Source organism: Chelonia mydas, chromosome 2 (assembly GCF_015237465.2).
Source record: "Chelonia mydas isolate rCheMyd1 chromosome 2, rCheMyd1.pri.v2, whole genome shotgun sequence".
In the NCBI taxonomy this organism is placed as follows: domain Eukaryota; kingdom Metazoa; phylum Chordata; order Testudines; family Cheloniidae; genus Chelonia; species Chelonia mydas.
Genome location: NC_057850.1, coordinates 52408916 through 52428845, shown reverse-complemented (window position 1 = coordinate 52428845; position 19930 = coordinate 52408916).

Sequence of the window (19930 nt, the reverse complement as noted above, 5' to 3'; positions counted from 1 at the left end):
ACAGATGTACAACACCTTTTAAAAATGTCATATCTTACAGCAATTTGAGACCATTGAATAATGAACCACTGAATATCAACTCCTAAACAGAAGCTATAGCCAAAATGAAGGGAAGTATGATAATAGTAACAAACATGATTAAGGAGATGGAGTGATACTGACTAATGAGGAAGACTGGAGACAAAAATTATAACTTTCTATAAGTATTTGAAAGGTGTAAGCACTGAGAAAGGAGAGAAGTTGGGTAGAGTATTCCAAAGGGTGGAACTAGCAGTAACAGGATGAAATTAAGAACAGTGGAAAGTTGGTTGAATAAAAAGAGAAGTTTCTAAAATTTCCTTCTGAATTTGGCTCCCTTTAGAGTCAGCCTTGTAATTTTCGGGAGCATTTTAAGAAGATTTGGTCTCTAAGATCTTTCCCAGAAATCAATAAATACTCATGTTGCTTAGGAAACAAATGGTTATTTTGACTTATTTTCAAACCTCCACCATGTTAAAAGCACTCATTCTAGTCTCATATTTTGGTAAATTTGTGAAGATAAGCAAGCAGACCTTTTGAATCTAAGAATTCATCATAGCCTGTCCTCTCTAGAATATTTTTATGGGACTGTGGCCGAGTTGTCAAAGAAACCCTTTGTTTGGTGATCGGGTTTAAATCTGCAACTCTAAATGTTGTTTGGGCATTATGGGCCAAGTTTTCAAGAAAGTGGCCTGCGTTGTATATACGTAGTTAATTGGAAGAATGGATCATTGCCATGCTCCAATTATACAGTTTACAGGTGCAAAACCTGAAATGACTAAAGTTCTATCAACTATACATGCAGTTGTTTATGCCATATGGAGACCAGGACAAGTCCCTTTACAATACAATTTTGGCCTTATATATTTATTGCAGAAGTTTCATACTTTGTGTTTAGAAGATTCTTATAAATATCTTCCTCCAAATTTGTCAACTAGGGAGTATCTGGGAGCGACCTGCAACTCTCCTGTCTGGACTATTAGGTCTTCTCTCTTGCAAGAGTATTAGCCAGTAATTTTTATACATAGTACATTCTATAGACATGAGTACTAAGAGGTTTGAAACTCAAGGTCTCCATGGCTATTATGCCTATGCTTTGAACTAAAGCTCAGTCCAGGCAAGATGGATCAGAAGAAATGAATAAGGGTGATGGGCTTAATCAATAAGTGTCTTATAGCTTTCATACATCTTGTTATAATTCAGGACTGTTCACTTCCGCCCTAGAATTGTCTTTGTTTTGTTGAGGCAGTGGTTTGAGGATATAGGGTGTATACAGACTGAATTATGATTATATTTAAGCAAATACTGCTACTTTGGATCACTTCAAAACAGATTGTTAGTGTTCAGCAAAGAGGACACAGGCATCTTTTTGAGACTACCAGCCTTACTTGGAACTTTATGTTTACCGATATCAAAAATATTGAATCAATGCCAATGGTAAGCTGTTGCTTAAGTATGTTCACAGGACCAAAGCTCTAGGACAGCAGTAATGGTCATTACACATGTCAAATTAACAAAATATATTAACTGTGCAAAATTTGCATTGATAGCAGGGGCTGAGCTCAAGTTTTGTTAACTATTTAAAAGTTGCAAAACTTTTTTTAGAAGGAGATTGCCTTGAAACTCATCTTTTTAATATGTGCTATTGTGCAGGGTAGCAGGTAAGAACCCATATGTAATAAATTGGCCTTGTGTTCTGAAATAAAAAGCTGCATGAAACCAAAGTGTGTGATATTTTTGGTGTAGTTTCAAGTGAAAGGGAATACATTTGTCTAACATCCTGGAGGAAGCAAGGGGGCAATAACCCAAAGTAGTAGTAGTTGTTTGAAAAGTTTGCTAATATATGTAAATATTGAGAGTTTACCTTCTATCCAAGGATGGGGTTTAGGTAAAGAGCCCTGCAGAAGACATGCAGAGCTCCTCTGATAAGCCACCCCATGATCAGAAGCTAGATCACTGCATAAATATGAACTCCAACCAGGACTGGAAGATTTGAAGGGCCTAAGGAGGACACCATGACCAGAGTCTCAGGGGAGCCAACAGAAGTCACTCAATTAGGGTGAACTGCAAAGAATGGGGCAGACAATCCCCAAAGCTAGTGGATATTCCAATACTTTGATTTACCAAACCAGCACAAAACAGCTTCTATTATACCTCACTGGTTACCCAGCAGCCAACAACACAGTTCCCTTAAAGTAACCCAGCCTCAGGCCTCTACCTAGACACACAAGTCAAATATGAGGAGGATTACAGAAAATCTTATTTATCATATTAAAAAAAAAATCCTACCAATCCCAAAGGATTGGACACGTTACCTCCCAGGTTAATGAATATTTCAGATCTTACACTTATAGCCAATTCTTATTAACTAAACTAAAATTTATTAAAAAAGAAAAAAAAAAAAGAGAGAGAATTGGTTAAAAGATCAGTACACATACAGACATGAGCATAAATTCTTGAAGTTCGGATTCATTGCAGAAATGGTGAGCTTTGTAGTTGCAAAGAATTCTTTCAGAAATAGTTCATAGGTTATAGTCCAATTTTTATATTCAGGGTGGTCCAGTCAGGACTGGGATCTCAATCCTTATGACTTAGGCTTCCCCTGCATGAAGCCTCAACCAGGTCTGAGATGACAGGATCAGGATCCCAGGGTCCTTTATACAGTTTTCTAGCAGACACTTGACCATACCGTCCTGGGTGAACAATAGGCTTTTGATGTAACCGTCTGTTTCCTAAACCTCACTAGTAATTAACTACATTGATTAACATAATGTAATTTATCCACTAAGCAGTTTATCACAAACTTTAAAGAGACATATAGACAATGAGATCATTCCATTCAAGATTCATCTAAATCAGCGGTTCCCAAACTTGGTTCACGGCTTGTTCAGGGTAAGCCCCTGGTGGGCCGCAAGATGCTTTGTTTACCCCCAGGGTTTTACGAACCCCAGTTTGGAACCAATGATGTAGAGCAATAATTTAAGTGTTTAAGTATTTCCTGCAGAGGAAATAAAAGCATGGATCCAAACTTCTGCATCAGAAAAAGATCAAGATGAACTGTGAAATGTTTCACAAGACATCTAGAAGGTTGACTTTCCACCGAAGAAACAATCCTAAAAAAAACCTAGGAACCCCATTAGAATTGTAATGGCTTGGTTCTGCCCTCACTTGCTCAGGTATAACATCCACTGACTTCAATAGGGGTTGAACCTTTATAACTAGGCTTGGAAGGATTCGATTTTTAATCTGTAAAACTCAGTGAACACTGATTTCACCACACACAAACACACACACACAGTATTTCTATAGACGATAATCATAATTATATAGGCAAAGTGAGAAAACTGTTACTTGAGAACTTAAAGCTTGATTTAAGGATACTTGCTTTGTACATTTTGATGTGATTTTGACAATTTGTATTTTAACAGCTATAAAGCTTTAACTTTTTGAATCTTAAATCTGTGATTTAAATAATTATTTTTGGACCTGGCTCCCCATAATTTCCTGCAACTGTGAAAATTTAAAGATAAAGACAAAAAATAAACAGATATTATCTAAAATAAAAAAATCAAATTCTGCCAAGCTTATTTATAAAAGAGAGGGGAGGACTTGTTCCTATACCAGAGTATTTCTGTATGATTTTTAAATTTTATATAGTTTAAACATCCCAAAGTAATATTAATTAGAACGCCAAACTGCTCAGCACATCCTGGGACAGAGAGTCTGTCCTCAGAAGAGATAAGACTTTGCAAAAGCAACTTTTCCTCTGAGCAGCACACAGAGACTCCCACCCTTCTCACGTTCTTTATCTTGCTTGTTATGTTTGTTATATGGTAAAGGGGTTAAGCAGTTTCACTACACACTAAGAGTTGTTAGAGTCAGAAGAGATATAGGTTGAAACAAAGCCTGAAAATGCATGTGAATGGATGCTGTGTGTAAATAGAAGATGAATGGTTAGGAGTGCCAACCTAAGGGTTACCACTTCAGTATCAATTGGCCGAAGAATGTGCTAAGTGGAGATAACCAGATGACCCCCAGAGGGCACACTGGAATCTACCCAACAGCCTCAAGGATGGGAGAACCGAAGAACAACATAACATCTGGCAGCACGGAGCTGTCAGGGATGTACCATTTGCTGATTGATTCAGCAACAGCATGATGAAGCCACCTCCACAGACTGGCATAGGAATAAACTCCTATAAAAACAGACTCTAAAGACTAAGAACTTTGAGTCTGGTTCTACAGCCACCCTACAGGAGCACTGGATGCGCATCTGACAAAGACTCGGCTCCACCCTCATGCCCAGGTTACCTGGCTAGTAACTTGGCATGAGCAACCTCTAGGCTGGTAGCTATAACAACTTTGCAGAACCTGTATGTGTGTGGGATAGTAAATATGACTGTTTACTTGCTTTGCCTCTGTTGGTATTTTGTGTGAGTACATGGGATAGAAGGTTTATGATTACTTGCTTACTGTACCTCTTTTTGTATTCACAATAAACGTGGCCTTGTCTTACCCCCCTTTTAAAAGATCCTGTTGGGTTTTATTTTATTGGTATAACATTTTGGTGGAGAACTGCAAAAGGGGGAATATTGGCATGTGTCCTGAATACTGTGAATAGAAATAGAAGAATTGGTGTGCACACCACCAGCTTTAGCAAGCTTGGCTTTTTTTTTTTTTTTTTTTAAACTTTACCTTGGTTAACCAAACCTGCTGGGCTCCAGAAAGGTAGTAAGAAAATAAGGAGCTCATAATATAATATCAAGCTACAAATTACCAAATCATGTCCTATAGTTCACTGAAATATCAGGGGTAACAAGAAGGCCTAAGGGCCAGGCAGTGCTACTCGCTGAAATTCGGGGTAGCAGGATCAGGGAGTCGAGGCTGTGTCACTCACTGAGCAATACCAGGAGTGACAGGGAAATTAGAACAAACTTCCCAGAATGTTTAAATGGAGACAAGGCAAGCCAGTACCAGAGGGAGGAATGGAGTTGGATGGAGCTCCAACCTCACCTTTTGTTAAAGAAACAACACCTTTCAAACAAGTCCTTCAGAGGTATGGACACAGTCCTTGGACTGAGCAGGCCATTGCAGATGTCTGCACCATTTCGGATTTAGAGGCTAGATTGGCACAATATATCTTCGTGTATAAACCTTCGAGTGCTGCAAAACGAGATGCGGCGGCAATTTGGCTATTATGGGAGGTGTGTAATGACAGCTACCTCCGCTTAGCTACCTGCAAAGAAAAGAAAACCTCTCTGCAGGAAAAGCTAACCCAATTAGAAAAAGGGAGTCGAAAACTGGAAAGTTATGGCAATGAACACCCAAAATCATATGGAAATGATAAAAGAAGCATTACAGGAATGCAAAGGTAGAGAAAGATTCCTGAGCAGGAAGCTGCTTTGACCACTTTGAAACAAAAGGCCTTAACGGCTCCAGCTTTACGGATGAATCTAAACCATTCGTTATCCGGTTGACAGCTAATAGAGTAGCCGTGGCAGCCACTCTCCTACAGGAGAATGAGGACCAGAAACTGGTGCCTGTGGCATACGAATCCAAAAAACCATAGGAGCCCAAACTGAATTTTGACGCATGCGAGCATGAATGTCTAACAGCAGTATGGGCAGTCCAGTCCTTTGAATCACTCACCGGCAGCGCCCCATTTACGATACAGAGTGCACACTCACACACACACACCCACCCACCCACCCCTAAAGGATATACTGTCCAGAAAACTAATAGGGGGCAGAGTGCCTAACACCCAGATGGCACAATGGACAGAGACAGTATCTAAATCCAACATGTTAATGCATGCCCTCACTGAAAGGGGGACCAGACACAAATGCCCCGAAGTTACACTAGAGCAACGAATTGCACAGGCACCCCCACTAGAAGAATTGGATACCGTGGGCCAGGAAAAGCATATCTCGTTCACAGATGGCAGCTCCATGGTGGTGCATGGAAAGAAAAGGATTAAATATGCTGCCATAAACCTAGAAGAGGTACTTAAAGGATACTTAGACCATGGCTCAGCGCAACAGTCCGAGCTGCATGCAGTATATCAGGTCCTGAAACAGTACGAGAAAGAGAGCTGGCCCAGAACAGTGTACATTTACACTGACAGCAATTACTGTGTGAATGGGGTACAATACTTGATGTTTGACTGGCAGCGAAATGATTGTAAAGCTGCGGATGGAAAGGAAATAGTGTATGTGGATGCGTGGAAATGGATTGATGCTTGGGTTACAGCTCACCCCAACCAATTGAAAATTAGGCATGTAAAGGCACATGGGAAAGGCTCAGAGGCCAAAACCACATGGAATAACCGTGCCAATGCCATAGCCAGAGACTATGAGGGGATAGCAGCAGTAACCCGGAGACAGGAACAGAAGGCATTGGAGTCAGTTCGTGTCCCCGGAAGAATCGAGAGGCAAGAACTGATGAATATAACCCACCAGTTCATGCATGAAGGAGTGGAAGGGATGCTGGGAAGGTTAAAGCAAGTAGCAGAATGGAGAGGAATGAGAGATGATGTAGAAACATGGGTAAGGAATTGCGTGCTATGCACTAAAGATAAGGCTAGACCCCCACATCAGCCTCAGACGTTGCACCAGCGAAGACTGGGTCCTTGGCGTAGGATCCAAATTGATTTCATTGACAAATTGCCTAGAAGTAAGGCGGGATTTCAGTATCTGCTTGTGATTATAGATTCATTTTCAGGATGGGCTGAAGCTTTCCCCACCTGAAATAATAACACTCGCACATTGGGTAAAAAGCTGTTCTCTGAAGAGGTTTGCAGATACGGAACTCCTGAAGTTATAGACTCGGACAACAGAGGGTCATTTGTGGGAGGCAGTGGAGGCAAAAGACCTATCTGGCTTTAAGATTAAACTCGATAAGTTTATGGAGGAGATGGTAGAATGCGATAACATGATTTTAGCAATTAATTGATCTTTAAATATTCATGGTAAATAGGCCCAATGGCCTGTGATGGGATGTTAGATGGGGTGGGATCTGAGTTACTACAGAGAATTCTTTCCTGGGTATCTGGCTGGTGAATCTTGCCCATATGCTCAGGGTTTAGCTGATCGCTATATTTGGGGTCAGGAAGGAATTTTCCTCCAGGGCAGATTGGAAGAGGCCCTGGAGGATTTTTGCCTTCCTCTGTAGCATGGGGCACGGGTCACTTGCTGGAGGATTCTCTGCTCCTTGAAGTCTTTAAACCACGATTTGAGGACTTCAATAGCTCAGACATAGGTGAGAGGTTTATTGCAGGAGTGGGTGGGTGAGATTCTGTGGCCTGCGTTGTGCAGGAGGTCAGACTAAATGATCATAATAGGTCAGAAGGGACCAAATATCTGTGAATCTATATTCACCTCAATGCTTAAAGCCTTGGGAATCACCCACAGACTCCAGTCCTCAGGACAAGTGGAAAGAATGAACCGCACCATTAAAGAGGCCCTCAGGAAAGTTGTAAATCACACTGGCACAGATTGGCCCAAAAAGTTGCCACTGATACTGGCTGCTATTTGCAGCAGCAATAGGCTGAGAGCTAAAATGCAACCGTACCAGATCCTCTTCGGACTGGCAATGAGACTAGTCTTTGACCCCTAACAAACCACAAACACCATGGCGGACAGTCCACCTGGGACTCATGAACACTGGCAATGGCTGAAGCAACAAGAGGATAAAGCTACCCTACAGTACAGGGTGAACCAAGCCATTAAACTCATGAATAAGAGAATGGATGAGCAAAAAGCTGGGGACTCCCACTTATGGGAGCCAGGGGATCAGTAATGTATTTGAAATTGGGCAAAATGGATCACACACTGGAGTCAAAGTGGATAGGTCCCTACTCCATAGTTGATTGCCTCAGTCCTCTCATTTACCGTATAAACAAAAATGGTAAACTGAAGTGGGTTCACGTTTCACAAATCAAGCTGTTTGCATGAACTAATTCTGTTACAACTGTATTTTCAGACACAATGCCCTGTTGTCAATCGAGCACCAGGACCCGTGGACATGGTGTGTTTTTATTGTCATTTTCACAGGAATATTGGGTGTGGGGTTGTGTTGCTGCTGTTCCCCTTGCTGTGGGTGCTTCCTGCTTAACAAGCCCTGTCTACAACTTCAGTTTTTTTTGTCAAAGGGCAGTAAGGGAAGAGCTGGATGATGACCCGAGTGGACTGGAGAATGAGGTGGATTAAGATATGCACTCATCGTTGCAGTGAGAACGCAGCCTATCCCCAAGGAGATGATGGACAATAACACTAATGCTCTGGGATATCTGAGACAAGGTAGAGCAATCCTCACCGCCTTACTGATACACGATAACTTAGGAGCAGACAGCACTCCATGGACCTTGCTACAAGAGCCAAATATTCGCCTAAAATGGGTTGATTTAAGTACTAATCTCACACTGTCACCTTTAGGGGAGACTCATATATATGTCAGGGAGGGGGAGTTGGGATTGCAGGTAGATATTCCCGTCCCTGAAAAATGGGAGAAACATTGGATGGTGGGAGTACGAACAGAAGGGTATGTGGGGGACACCACCATGATCTCAGATTACCCGTCGTTCCCATACATATGGGAGGGATTCGTGAAATCAGGGACCCTTGTGACAGTAATTGTCGTATACTGCCCAGGACACACACCAGCCCTGACATTCCCCGATGGGTGTGGCTGGCAATGGGAAAACATGTATTTATGAGGAATACCCAGACAACATATGACAAAACCTGCCTTGTTTAAAATCCATACTACCCCAGTAAAAATTTTGGTAAGCCCCCTTCTGGTAGAAGTGAAAATTGCTATGGATTGGACACAATTGAATGTTTTGAAAGTAGAGCCCAAGTATACACCTTTTTCACTCCCAATATTGACAGCCTAGATGAGGACGCACAAATTGTGCCTCCTGAATATACCTCATCCCAGAACCAAAAGGGATATTATGGATATCATACTTGGTAAGTTTGGAGCAGGGGCAGGACTGGCCAACTCGGTAGACTTGGAAACTATTAAGCTGGTTGGCATGGCTTCAGGACAGCCTGATACAAAAACAAATGCATGCTAAGGTAGACTTGGTCCAAATTGGTCTTGGTAACCTGAGAGCCAGATGGAACCTTTGGCAGTGGCTCAACACCACCACCTGGCTAATGCATAAGAAACATTTAGAGATAGGGAATTACACGGCTATAGCTATGGGATGCATGGAAATGCAGGTACTTGCTTTGTCCACTTTGGAACATGAAATGTTCTGGGTAATATCAGGGAATATTAAGGTTTTAATGCACTTGTTAAAGCAAAGGAAAAGATTACTGTTTGATACCTATCCATATGAATGGATGCAGTATGTCTCCAGTACGGTAAGACCAGACCTTTTGAGTGGAGAAATTATTGTTAAAATTGCACACCAGCGAGTCCTGGAGGCAAAGGTATGGAAGGTTAGCCCACTCCCCATATTGCACATGGGATCATTCTGGCTGCCCCGGACCTCGAGCCAGTGGGCTGGGGAGGGAGGAAACTTATTGGACACTGGAGGTTGTACCGAATGGACTCCTCAGAAGTGGGTGTGCCTAACCTTACTTGTTGCCCCAGAGCCCTGTAGAAGAGATACTTCATTAGGATCATGTATGTGGGATGGAATGGACAATGACACCAAAGTATTGTAAAATCGACAATGTGTATTCATTAACTCGTGGGAGGAAGTATTCTGGGAAGATGGGAGCATTAGTAGTTCCCCAGTAGACAAATATAGGTGTAATGTAAGTACTGTGTTTACTAGATACCTCAACCAAAGAAGTCCCAGCTCTCCTTAAATACCGAGCTGACTGAGTTTTCTGTCAATCTTGGGGTCGAATGGCAGGAACTCACAGACAGCCTGATAAAAAGCAGGGCAGTAACACAGTTCTTAGAGCAAACAACCAACCAGGTGGGAAATCGGACTATTCATATTGTACATGCACATGGCGACATGTTAAGAATTGCAACTGCAGAAAAACAAGTAACAACGTACCACTGGTATGATATCTTTTCTGGATGGTCCCCAACCACCACTGGCGTACTGTCGGTAATGCTGCATCCCTTGTTAGTTGTTTTGGTATTGAATTGCATTTGTTTAATTGGAATGTGTGGTATGTGTTGCTGGATGAAAAGAATGTATGCTAAATTGGAGTCACAAACTCAAATTGCCTCCCAGAATCTTCTCCTAAATCAACTGCATAGAAAGTGACACTGACGATTACAAATCTTAGTTTCAAAAGGGGGATTATGTTACTATACCAGAGGATTTCTGTATGATTTTTAATTTTATATAGTTTAAAGATCCCAAAGTAATGTTAAATAGAAGGCCAAACTGCTCAGCACATCCTGGAACAGAGAGTCTGTCCTCAGAAGAGATAAGACTTTGCAAAAACAACTGTTCCTCGGAGCAGCACACAGAGACTCCCACCCTTCTCACGTTCTTTATCTTACTTAAGCTGCAGAGAGTCCTGTGGCACCTTATAGACTAACAGACGTACACCCATGAAAGCTTATGCTCCAATACGTCTGTCAGTTGATAAGGTACCACAGGACTCTTTGCTGCTTTTACAGATCCAGATTAACATGGCTACCCCTCTGATACTTTATCTTGCTTGTTATGTACATTATATGGTAAAGGGGTTACGCAGTTTAATTACACCCTAAGAGTTGTTAAAGTCAGAAGAGATATATGTTGAAATAAAGCTCGAAAATGCATGTGAATGGATGATGTGTGTAAATAGAAGAATGGTTAGGAGTGCCAGCCTAAGAGTTACCACTTCAGTATCAATTGGACAAAGAATGTGCTAAGTGGAGATAACCGGATGACCCCCGGAGGGCAGACTGGAATCCACCCAACAGCCTCAAGGATGGGAGAACCGAAGAACAACATAACATCTGGCAGCACGGAGCTGTCAGGGATGTGCCATTTGCTGACTGATTCAGCAACAGCATGATGAAGCCACCTCCACAGACTGGCATAGGAATAAACTCCTATAAAAACAGACCCTAAAGACTAAGAACTAAGAAACTTAGTTTAAGAACTAAGAGTCTGGTTCTACAGCCATCTGCGCATCTGACAAAGACTTGGCTCCACCCTCATGCCCAGGTTACCTGGCCAGTAACTTGGCATGAGCAACCTCTAGGCTGGTAACTATAACAACTTTGCAGAACCTGTATGTGTATGTGTGTGGGATAGTAAATATGACTGTTTACTTGCTTTGCCTCTGTTGGTATTTTGTGTGAGTACATGGGATAGAAGGTTTATGATTACTTGCTCACTGTGCCTCTTTTTGTACTCACAATAAACGCGGCCTTTTGTCTTACCCCCCTTTTAAAAGATCCTGTTGGGTTTTATTTTATTGGTATAACAGACTGAGTACGGAGGACTGAGGCCAAAATACTCAGTTGGGTGCCCAAAGGGTGCACTTAGAGGTGCCACAAGTACTCCTTTTCTTTTTGCCAATACAGACTAACACGGCTGTTACTCTGTAACTCTATATTTGGAGTCGGACACCAAAATAAGTCTTTTGAAAGTCAAAGAATCCACCAATACCAGTGAAATCAGTTGGAGCTGCTCATGCTCAGTACTTTTAAAAAAGCCATATTTATTTAGAAACCTAACTTAAATGACCACTCCTGCTTGAAAGTTTTGGCCTTTGAATCTTTACTATAGTAGATTTATTGTTCTGGAATACATGACAAAAGAAAAAAGGGTGCAAAGGTAACATCTAGAACCAAATATTTAAATAAAGTATATCATCCACTCCTCAGCATTAAGACAAGCAGAGAGAAAAAAGACAAGGACTAAACTTAAAATAAATCTGTGCTATCTGCATAAGAATAGAAATCAAATCTCAAGAACAATGTACAGTAAATGCTGACTAATCACAGAGCTCTAGGGAATACCAGAGAGCATGACAGAAAGGGAACATTTAAAGAGCAAAAGAAACTACCTGCACACAAATGTATTTTAAGGTAGGCTGGGAAGGTTTTCCCATTAAAACACTCATTTTTCAATTTCTTGCAACTTTGCCAACTTCAACCCTTTGGGCTGAGACTTTCCATCCTGGGTATCTGCCTCAGACTGAATATTTTGGGAAAAATTAATTCAAAATGGTCTGCCCGTTTCTGAGAATGAGGGGGAAATATGTTGCTTACTCGTGTTAAAATAATTCTAGTGTGGCCTTATCGTTAGCATTTTGGAGCAGGGACTTGAAATTTGGCAGAGGAGACCTTTATATCAAGGATGTGCCTTTCACAGTCTCAGTGAAAGTTTAGCCCTGTTATGGACCTTTTCAAAAAAAAAAAAAAAAAGTTTGCACATGCTTCATAGAGACTGATTTTAAACAACTAAATTCCCCGAAGATGCCATCTGCACTGGGCATGCTGAAGCCAGGGCTGAACTATGAGCAGGGAGACTCTTCCCCGTGCTCTCAATAACATCCTGCTGGGAGATTCAAGCAACTGGGAGAAGGAAGCTGCCTGATTTGAGTGCAGGGAAGCCAAGAGGCTGCTGGGGGCAAAAATGGGTTGCGGGTGAGGAGGGGAACTGATTCTGGCATTAATTCTGGCATTTCCCACCTTTCAGTGCTTGACTTCGCAACCTCCATAATGTCCTTTTAATGCAGAGTGTGTGTGTGTGTGTGTGTGTGTGTGTGTGTGTGTGTGTGTGTGTGTGTGTGTGTGTGTGTGTGTGTGTGTGTGTGTGTGTTTAATACAAGGAATACAGGTCCTGTAAAGCTGAGTGTGTACCACTCTGTGATGAAGCAAGCAGCTGCTGGAAATGAGACAGCCCAAGGAGTATAGCCATTAAAGGGTTAATAACCAAGAGTCTGATTTTTATTAAAATTGAACAAGTTATAAAGTCTCCAGGAGAAAAAAAAGAGGAGGGGACCCAACTGCAGATCAGCTTCCTACTTCCATTTGCCCTGACAGTACCAGAAGTAGAGACAAGGGCATCTTACCTTAGACTAGTATCTTCTTATCTGGACTGAGTTTTCTCTGGCCTCAGAAAAGGCCAGAATCATTTATTGGTGGACACCATTTTGGGTCACATGAGGAGTGTTTGAGAGTATAACCTAACACAGCTCAACCTACTGCTAGGGCTGCAAGTTAACACAACAACTTCCCACTGAGGAATAGGAAACTGCCAAATAGTTGTTGACTTTGGTTCTAATTCAAGTTTGTTATTTTGAGAGTTTATGGGCTGGCAACTGGTATCCAGACTTCTTATTGTCCTGTCCAGAGGAAGCAAGAGTAGCAAGCTGTTTTAGTGGTTAAAAGAGCAACAACAACATACACACCTTTTGTAGTTGTTACGAAGTGTATGTGTATGAAAGCTGTGGAGAAGAGAAGGGATGACAGTGTAGAAAGGTGGAGGGGATTGATTTGGTGACAGGCAAGGAGATGAATCAAAAGGAAGGCAAAGCCCATGGTCTACATGCTCTACACCTGGTCTCTAAGCTTTAGGACAGTGGTTTTCAAACTGTGGGTCGTGACCCAGTACTGGGTTGCGGAATGTAAAGCACTGCGTTGCAGTGGCTCTGGTCAGCATTGCTGACCGGGCTGTCAAAAGTCCCATCAGCGGTGCTGCCTGGCTAAGGCAGGCTACTCCCTACCTGTTCCGACACCGTGCTGCACCCTGGAAGTGGCTAGCAATAGGTCTGGCTCCTAGGCACTCCGCACGCTGCCCCTGCCCCGAGCATGGGCTCTGCACTCCCCTTGGCCAGGAACCGGCCAAAGGAAGCTGGGAGGGGCAGTGTCTGTGGACCAGAGCTGCGCGGAGCTACTTGCGTGCCTCCACCTAGGAGCTGGACCTGCTGCTGGCCGCTTCCAGGGTGCGGCACCGTCTGCAGTGCCAGGACAGGCAGGAAGCCCGCCTTAGCACCCCCGCTGAGCCACTGATCGGGAGCCCATGCCCCAACCCTGCACCCCAATCCCCTGCCCTGAGACCCCCAAACCCAGAGCCCCTTCCTGAACCCCTCATTCCCAGCCCCACCCCAGAGCATGCACCCCCAGCCCAGAGCCCTGACCCCCTCCTGCACCCCAACCCTCTACCCCAGTCCTGAGCCCCCCCAAACCCAGAGCCCCCCACAACCCAAACCCCTCATCCCCAGCTCTGTTGGGTTGTGGGCATCAACAATTTTTTTCAACTGGGTCACCAGAAAAAAAAAGTTTTAAAACCACTGCTCTAGAAGTTCAGCTTGGGTCAGGATTCAGTGTTGGTTGAGCTCAGTTTTGGAGTAGAGCTGTCTTATACTGTGACACTGGGTGTCTTAAGAAGGGATAACTATCAAGATATCTGTATTTTATTACTGGAACTTTACAAGTTAACAGTTAACTTTTTCGGGGGCTGGGGGAGGTGAAGTTAAAATACCTAAAATAGTGTACCTACAATAAATTCCTAATTTCTTTCTGTCCTTCCTCCTGTCACTGGTTCAGAATCTGACCCACATCTCCAAACAAAAATTAAATTAAGAGAGATTCAATACTTCCATGCTTGACTGCCCATCTGGTTCAATGGATAGGGCACCAGGCTGGGACTCAAGAGACCTGGGACCTTTGCCACTGATCTGGTGTCTGAAATTGAGTAAGTCACTTCAGCAGCTCATCTTTTAGATTTTAAGCTCTTCTAAACACCAACATTCCACACAAAAATGGACTACAGGCCGTCAGGAACAGTATCCCCAATAATGTCATGGCAAACCTGGTGGCTGAACTTTGTGACTTTGTCCTCACCCATAACTATTTCACATTTGGGGACAATGTATGCCTTCAAATCAGCAGCACTGCTATGGGTACCCACATGGCCCCACAGTATGCCAACATTTTTATGGCTGACTTAGAACAACGCTTCCTCAGCTCTTGTCTCCTAATGCCCCCATTCTACTTGCGCTACACTGATGACATCTTCATCATCTGGACCCATGGAAAAGAAGCCCTTGAGGGAATTCCACCATGATTTCAACAATTTCCATCCCACCATCAACCTCAGCCTGGACCAGTCCACACAAGAGATCAACTTCCTGGACACTACGGTGCTAATAAGCGATGGTCACATAAACACCACCCTATACCGGAAACCTACTGACCGCTATGCCTACCTCCAGCTTTCATCCAGACCACACCACACGATCCATTATCTACAGCCAAGCTCTACGATACAACCGCATTTGCTCCAACCCCTCAGACAGAGACAAACACCTACAAGATCTCTATCAAGCATTCTTATAACTACAATACCCACCTGCTGAAGTGAAGAAACAGATTGACAGAGCCAGAAGAGTACCCAGAAGTTACCTACTACAGGACAGGCCCAACAAAGAAAATAACAGAACGCCACTAGCCATCACTTTCAGCCCCCAACTAAAACCTCTCCAGCACATCATCAAGGATCTACAACCTATCTGGAAGGACGACCATCACTCTCACAGATCTCGGGAAATAGGCCAGTCCTTGCTTACAGACAGCCCCCCCACCAGCAACCACACACCACACAACAGAACCACTAACCCAGGAACCTATCCTTGCCACAAAGCTTGTTGCCAACTGTGTCCACATATCTATTTAGGGGACACCATCGTAGGGCCTAATCACATCAGCCACACTATCAGAGGCTCGTTCACCTGCACATCTACCAATGTGATATATGCCATCATGTGCCAGCAATGCCCCTCTGCCATGTACATTGGCCAAACTGGACAGTCTCTGCATAAAAGAATAAATGTACACAAATCAGATGTCAAGAATTATAACATTCAAAAACCAGTCAGAGAACATTTCAATCTCTCTGGTCACTCGATTACAGACCTAAAAGTGGCAATTCTTCAACAAAAAAAACTTCAGAAACAGACTCCAATGAGAGACTGCTGAATTGGAATTAATTTGCAAACTGGGTACAATTAACTTAGGCTTGAATAAAAGACTGGGAGTGGATGTGTCATTACACAAAGTAAAACTATTTCCCCATGTTTATTTCCCCCCCACACACACTGTTCCTCACACGTTCTTGTCAACTGCTAGAAATGGCCCACCTTGATTATCACTACAAAAAGTTTTTTTTTTCTCTCCTACTGGTAATAGCTCACCTTACCTGATCACTCTTGTTACAGTGTGTATGGTAACACCCATTGTTTCATGTTCTCTGTGTATATAAATCTCCCCACTGTATTTTCCACGGCATGCATCCGATGAAGTGAGCTGTAGCTCACAAAAGCTTATGCTCAAATAAATTTGTTACTCATTAAAGTGCCACAAGTCCTCCTTTTCTTCAAACAGCAACAGTCTCTCACATTGTTAAGAGTTTGTACAGTGCCCACCACTCCTTGCTGCCTCTGTTTTGGTTCCTCTGCACTATGGAAGAATTAGGACATGTGTTTCAGTTGAGGAAAAAATGGTTTGCCAAATTAGTGAGGGGGAGATTAGTGAGATGGGAGTAGAAGGAAAGGTTTTCTGAGCCTGTGTGTGGGGAAAGTGGGGAACTTTGAGGATTAGGTGGGTTTGAGAGAAAGACAGTCATGACAGAGAAACAAAGAGGGACTTATTTATAGCTAGGGTTGACCAGGACCCCATGACACATTTTTAAAGATGTTAAACATGGTGTACACTAGGTGCTAAGTGGTGTTTAAAGTGTATTAGAACAGTTTTTAAAACCCACCACCACCTATTTTCCTCTCCAGACACAACCCCTGTGTCTGCTTTCAGCCCATCACTAGCCCCAAAGGCAGACCTCCCAGCAGGGAGGGGAAGCCTATCACACCTGCTGCCTATCTACCTTTGTTCCTGTTGACATTAGGAGAATAAATTATATTCTTATTCATGTGCAACTTCTAGTAGGTCACATGTTGCTCCAGCTGAAGTTAAGAGAAGAATCTGGCCTTATGGAAAGAGGCAGGACACCATATGAGAGACCCGAGCCATTATTGTTGTGTCATGGTAGTGCCTAACAGCGCTGTACAAACCCAGAAGATGACATGGTCCTGCCCTGAAGATCTTACATCCTAGTTTAGGACAAGATGCAATGAATGGATTTGACAAACCCTAAGGAGGAGGATAAGGGAAATAGTAATGCATTCATGCAGTGCCGTAGGCTAGTTATGTGCAGAACCTGATGGTTCCATTTGGTTCTATTGTGATATTACTTGGAAGTTCTTGTTCTTGAAGATTAGATCTTGATGTGACCTACGTTAAGCAAGTGTAGTGTGTCCTTATTTTTTTTTTTTTTGGTAGTTTGAGTGCTGCACAGACTGGATAAGCAACAGGGGTAATGCTGCAGCAAATTCCTACCAGCCCCAGTTGTAAGTTAAAGTTTATAATTAAAAAGAAGAAGAAGAAGAAGAAAAATCCACCTTTGTCTAAAAGATCTGTTTGAAAGGCATATTAGGACACTTATTTTCTGTGGATTGAGGGATTTCATGTAGTAGGGTTTGTTCTGTAGATTAAAAAAACCTTTTTCAAATAACTGAATGCAATCTGCTGAGACTTTCAAGATGAACTTCTGTTTACTTTGACACTTTACCTGGGTTTAGGTATCAAAAAGTTAAGTGTGTGTGTATATAGAGAGAAAGTCATTTTTTTCTCTTGATTTGCCACCTTATGTAATTACACTATATTGTACTAATACAGAACACTAATCAAAACAAACATAGAATTTATTTGCGCGTTCTAAACAACTAACAGTAATAATTGTACTGACTATTGCCTGTGCTTTTATGATTACATTTGCCCCACAACTCGTTTGAAATCTAATACAGATGTATTTTTTCCTGAATATAAAAGACAGTGTTAAAATATTGTCATCATTTTGGCCATTTCAGGAAAGTCTGTACCTTGCATTCAGACTTTATTATACTTCCTCATCATTGTCCCTTTTAATAGGGAGCTTACATAGATTCTGTATACACTGAGGGGTCATAATTTAACTCAGGGGCTGATTTTTTCATCCTATTCAAGATAAGTCTACATTTAACAATGGTAAAGAAGGGATTTAACTTTGAGGTATTAAAAAATACTTTTAATTAAGTGGCCATGAAACAGAGCTGTGTATAGTTTGCTTAAAAAACAAACCCAGCAGTCATGATGCTTCTAACAATAAACAACTATTTGAAGTCACTTGCACTATTAACAGTATTCTTTTGTGAGAGTTTGTCTTTGAGACTTTCATTTTCTTTGGTGGAGGCTGAAATAATTATAGAAGTTATTTTGCCTAAAAGGTATCAAAAGGATAAAATAAGTTTGAGTCCACTTGAACACTTTCTGCTTCCATCATAAGCAGACACTCTGTATCGTGCAATGTCTGCATAGGCCAAAGGCAGGAGGAGAAAGAGTTCCAGGGAGAGAGGACACAAGGGGATGCTTCTCATCAGTCTGACCACACTGAGCCCTTTAGCAAGCGATGGCAATTTGGCATTGAGTGAAAGTCTGCTCATTTGGATTATGATGAATTTTCTATGGGTGCTGCTAAAACCCACCTCTTGACATTATTCTGCAAGCTGTTCAAGCACCTGAATCAGAGACTGTCTGAAATTTTCAGAGTAGAGAAGAACTAGCTACAGAGTCAAAACAACAATGAACACTCTCTGTTCGACAAGCTGAAATTGATAGTGCCGCATAGCGTTAATAAGAGTTCTTTAAAAAGGCAATGTACTCTTGCACAGCACTTCAAAATATAACTGTGACAGTGTCTTGCTGTCCAGCATGAATTGTACTTGCTATATAAACCTTGGGTGTATTCCATGCCTTATAGAGTACTGTAGATAACTGTAGAAGAGTCACTCACCAGTCAGTGCACCTTGTCATGGCCAAGCTGGGTGTAGCAGCCTCTTCAGCTCTGGCGTCCCATGATAATGGTCACCCCGAGTGTGGGACAGCTTACCCCTTTTCTCAACTCCATCCTCCAGCTAGATCACTTATAGTTCTACCCATTCCAGAGTAATAAAGAGTCCAACAAAAGCAGAACTCTAACAAATCTGTCCCAGGCCTTCAGCCTCACGATAGGCTCAACAGCCCTTATCCTGCTTTGTGTCAGGGTTTATTTTACCTCTCTTTCTTTGGGATGCAGTAGGAGAACCCAGGACCTCCCTCTGCTCTGGATTCCAGCCAAGGACCCTATATTAAATAGCCAGGGTCTGCTTCCATAGACTTACTGCTGCTTCTCTAGTCTAGACTACTTCTACCTTCAGGCTGATGCTGAGTCCCCTAAGGCTCCCTAGCAGCATATAACCCCATCCAGGCAAGACTTCCTCCAACTCTCTGGAAAGTCTCTCCATAAGTACCTCTTCCTGAGAGCTCTTCTTCTGGGGAAGGGATGAAGAGGGAGGAGGGGCCTCTCTCTCTAATGCTTCTCTCAGCTGTTGTGGGTCAGCCACTTTCTCACAGATGGGGATGTAACTGTCTGCCCATTAACCTCTTTGTGCCTGCTATAGTTTCCTGCTTGCTCTATATGCATTTGATGTACTGGTTCTCTGTTTTGTGGACTTCATAGAAAGTATTCTGACAATGCATTTGCCTGTGGCCTCTCTGCTTGTATTTCTGTTATCATGTTTGTTTCTTTGTTTTTATGTTTGTATTTAATATACATTTATGAAATACCACATAAAATTGGCTTAAAAAAGAATTTGGTAAAACCCAGAACTAAGTGGTCTGGCTGAGAGATCAAGGTTTCCTCAGCAGATGATCTTAGATCAGGTTTGGAACTGACCAAAGCCAGGATTTCCCACACTTTCAAATTCCTTTGAGGTGGACATGATGTATCCTGACCTTTTAATGCAGAAAAGGTATTACCCTTCAAGGACTGACCTAGACAAGACTTCCAATATCCCTGATAGAGCTTTCCTAAACATGAAGGCAGATGTACTTTCTCTGGCCTGGACAGGCCAAAACAATAACA